The following is a 4,920-nucleotide window of genomic DNA, read 5'->3' on the forward strand; positions in this document are numbered from 1 at the left end:
CCTATGTCTAAAGAAGAAAGAAAAAGAAGAGTGTGAAATATAGATAACTAAGACCGGAAGGGAAAAAATTTCAAGTGATAATGAATGCCAAAGGAAAGATGATAGCCCAACTACATGGTAGCTACAACATGTATGTAAGACATCAATAAAGATCAAAAAGGCAATTCATAATAATCAGATGCAAGAGGGTAAAAACATGCAAATAACAGGCATGAGAAGCATAGCTCAAGCATCAGGTAATAAATGTGCCAAATAACAGAGCATTTGTAATGATGACAATTGTGAAAGATAATATCAAACACATGTAGAGTACAAGTGTTGTGAAAAAGAGGCATTCAAGTAAAAGAGTAAAAGAAATTAGGATTCAAAGTACCATAAAAGCTTTTTCACAAACACATGATGTGAAAGGTATAATAAGAATGAAAATAATGTAATCCAAATGTATAAGAGAGCCAAATAAAAATATCAATTGTCAAATCACTCTTCATAATATTCACAAGCTTTATTATAGTAAGGTAAGACCCAAATAAAATTCCAACACTAACAAAAAAATGCAAGAAGGAAGAAAAAAAAAGAAACCATAGATAATGAAAGTAAAAGAAAAAGAAGAGGGAAACATAAATTAAAGTAATAATAAAAGAGTAAAAGGGGAAGAAGAAAAGAACCTTGATGAAGAAGATGAAGAAGGAAGGGAGAAAGTAATAGAAAGTAAGAAAGAATAGGGAAGAAGAAAGAAAGAAGAAAGAAGAAATTATTAGGATTGAAAAGATTAGGATTTGAAGGGTGGAAGGTGTGAAATCAGGCGCTGAGGTGTTTTAGTTGTGCGTCACATGCGACGCGTACGCGTGCATCACGCGTATGTGTGGATCGCATTATTTTCAAGAGATGCGTACGCGTGACATGACTTGTGCAAATGGCGCGGAGGCAGCCTCGCACACACACAACTCTCTGTCCAATACGCACATTTGCCAAAACTTCAAACGACGCGTGCGCATCAGGGACGCGCACACGTGGATGGCCTGAATGGGAAAACAACGCGTACGCATGATATCTTGTGCTCCCAGCATAGTTCCAGCCCCACACCATCACAACTCACTGCCCAAATGCTCATTTACGCCGATTTCATCATCAACGTGTGCGCGTGCTGGACGCGTACGCGTGGAGTGCCAAAATTTCAAATGGCGCGCACGCGTCAGGGATGCGTACGCGTAAGTTTGTGCGCAAGGCACCCTTCCTGCGCCACTCCCGCGCGACTCTCTGTTCAACCCTTATTTGTCACGCACACACATATGAAGCGTACGCGCCAGTGACGCTTGCGCGTCGTGTGCGTTTTTTTATGCAGAATGTAGTATGCAGCTAATTTATGCAGAGATGATGAATGGATACTGAGAGAAACAAAATAAAATAAAGTTAAGAAGAAAACTGAAAGGTCGTACCATGATGGGTTGTCTCCCACCTAGCACTTTTCTTTAACATCCTTAAGTTGGACGGTTCACTAGCTCAGTCCTCTGCTGTTGGTGGATCCTCCAAGAGGAAGATCTCCATCTTCTTGTTTTTCTTCATCTTCTCACCATGATATAGCTTTAAGCGATGTCCATTGAACTTGATGAATTTGGAGCTTGAAGGATGACTCAGGTGAAAGACTCCGTATGGCTCTGCCTTCTCTACTCTGTAGGGACCTTCCCATCTGCATCTCAGCTTGCCTGGCATGAGCCTCAGTCTGGAGTTGTAAAGGAGAACTAACTCCCCAGGTCTGAACTCTCTTCTCTTGATATGCTTGTCATGCACAGCCTTCACCTTCTCCTTATATAGCCTGGAGTTGTCATATGCTTCCAGCCGAAGGGTCTCCAGTTCTGCTAGTTGCATCTTCCTTTCAGCACCAGCCTTCTCAAATCCCATGTTGATCTCTCTTACCGCCCAGAATGCTTTATGTTCTATGTCTACTGGGAGGTGACAGGTTTTTCCATAAACTAGGCGGAAGGGGCTCATCCCTATAGGTGTCTTGTATGCTGTCCGATATGCCCAAAGCGCATCTTGTAGCCTGGTGCTCCAGACCTTCCTATGAGGCTTGACTATCTTCTCCAGGATAAACTTTATCTCTCTGTTAAACACCTCTGCTTTTCCATTAGTCTGGGGATGGTAGGCTGTTGCTACCTTGTGAATAACGCCATGCTTCTTCAGTAGAGTGGTCAATCTCCTGTTGCAAAAATGGGTGCCTTGATCACTCACGATTGCTCGTGGTGATCCAAAGCGACAGATAATATGATTTCTAACAAAAGACACAACAATATTAGCATCATCAGTACAGGCAGAAATTGCTTCCACCCATTTAGAAACATAATCTACAGCTAACAATATATATAAGAAACCGCTAGAGTTTGGAAACGGACCCATGAAGTCAATGTCCCAAACATAAAAAATTTCACAGAATAGCATAATTTGCTGGGGCATCTCATCCCTCTTGGATATATTCCTAAACCTTTGGCATGGGGGACAAGATTTACAGAAGGTAGTAGCATCTTTGAAAAGAGTAGGCCACCAGAATCCACAGTCTAAAATGTTTCTAGCTGTCATTTGAGGATCAAAATGGCCACCACTCTCAAAGGAGTGGCAGGCCTCTAAAATAGACTGGAATTCTGATTGAGGCACACACCTTCTAATTATCTAGTCAGTACCATACCTCCACAAATATGGGTAATCCCATATATAATATTTGGACTCGCTTTTCAGCTTGTCCCTTTGATGTTTAGTAAAATTGGGAGGGAAGGTATGACTAACTAGGTAATTAGCTATAGGCGCATACCAAGGGACTACTTCAGATACTGCATGCAAGCTATCAAATAGAAAAGCATCATTGATAGGAGTGGAGTCACCCTTTATGTGCTCAAGGTGACTCAAGTGGTCTGCCACTAAATTCTGGGAACCACTCCTATCCTTAATTTCTAAATCAAATTCTTGCAGTAGTAGTATCCAATGTATTAGCCTTGGTTTGGACTCTTTTTTAGCTAATAAATACTTTAGAGCTGCATGGTCTGAGTACACTGCCACCTTAGTACCAAGTAAGTAGGCTCGGAATTTATCCAGAGTAAAAACAATAGCTAGAAGCTCTTTTTCAGTGGTAGTGTAATTAGACTGTGCAGCGTCTAAGGTCTTTGAAGCATATGCAATTACAAAAGGATCATTACCTGTGCGCTGGGCCAGCGCCGCTCCTACAGCATGGTTGGAGGCATCACACATAATCTCAAAAGGCTGGCTCCAGTCTGGTCCTCTCACGATTGGAGCTTGAGTCAAGGCGATCTTCAGCTTATCAAACGCTTCTATACAATTTTCACTCAGCTCAAATTCAACATCCTTCTACAGCAGTCTGGATAAAGGTAGTGCTACCTTACTGAAGTCCTTGATGAATGATAAACCCATATTTCATGAATTCTTTTGTGCTTAATTAGAGTGATTTATTCAACTCTTCACCTACTTATTCACATTAATTGCATGGTTTTACTTTCTCTTCCTTATTATGTCATATTGTGAAAAACATGTTTCCTAAGCTTTAAAATCAATTAATTTAATTACCTTTATTTCCATTCAATGCCGTGATTAGTGTGTTGAGTAGATTCAGATTTTCTAAGGCAGAATGACTTAAAGGATGAAAAAGGAAACATACTAAAATGGAAGGAGGAAGCAAAACGGAGCTTTAAGGAAACTGGTATCCACGCGATCGCATGGATGACGCGATCGCGTGCCAAGCACGAATCAGCAGCGACGCGGCCGCATGACTGACGCGACCGCGCGCCTTAAGCAGAACGCATATGACGTGGTCGCATGACTGATGCGACCGCGTGGCAAGGAAAGTCTCCAAATGACGCGACCGCGTGACCCATGCAGACGCGTGACAGGGGCCACGTATCAGAATTTACAAAATGCGCCCCCAGCGAATTCTGAAGCCCTTTTTGGCCCAAATCCAAGTACAGACAGCATAGACCAGAGGTTATAAAGTGTGGGAATGCATCCATTCAAAGGAGAGCTCGCATATTTTACTTTTCAATGATTTAGATTTAGTTAAGAGGGAGATCTTCTCTCTCTCTCTTTTAGGATTTAGGATTTCTTCTTGTTTTAAGAGTAACTCTGGATCCCAGGTTTAATGTTCTTTTATTTTTAGTTTTATTTATTTCAACATTTGAATTGATTATTATAATTTGATTTATGAATTATTCCATGTCACAGATTGTTCTTTGAATTAATGATAATTGAGGAATTTTCAGTTTATGATTGTTCTCTTTGATTTAAGTTATCATTGTGTCCCATCTAAGGATATTTTTATTATTCCAGCAATTTTACTTTTTCCCCTTTTGGTCCTGGTTAAGAATTCAGTAACTCAACAGTTATTAAACTCAACATAATTGATAATCATTATCTTGAGTGGAATTTAGATTCAACTTTCATTATTGTTGAGAGAGATAACAAGTTGGACCTCCAACTTCTCTTACCTTGCCAAAAGTTGTTTTACAGTTATTATTTATTTTTAATTGCCATTTAATTCACTCGTCATTTAAATTACTTGCCTCTCACCTTCTAAACCTCGATTACAACCTTTATAACCAATAATAAGAACATACTTCCCCGCAGTTCCTTGAGAAGACGACCCGAGGTTTAAATACTCGGTTATCAATTTTAAAAAGGGGTTTGTTACTTGTGACAACCAAAACGTTTGTATGAAAGGACTTTGAAGGTTTAGAAACTATACTTGCAATGAGGATTTATCCGCAAATTTCTAGACCATGCAAAAGTTCTCTCATCAAAATGGCGCCGTTGCCGGGGAACTGCTAACGTGTGCCTTATTATTGGTTATTGTAAATATTTTTCTTTTGCTTGTTTATTTATTTTTGTTTTTCCTTTTTATCTTTATTTGCTACTATGAACTCT

This window comes from Arachis ipaensis, chromosome B08, assembly GCF_000816755.2.
Source record: "Arachis ipaensis cultivar K30076 chromosome B08, Araip1.1, whole genome shotgun sequence".
Taxonomy (NCBI): Eukaryota; Viridiplantae; Streptophyta; class Magnoliopsida; order Fabales; family Fabaceae; genus Arachis; species Arachis ipaensis.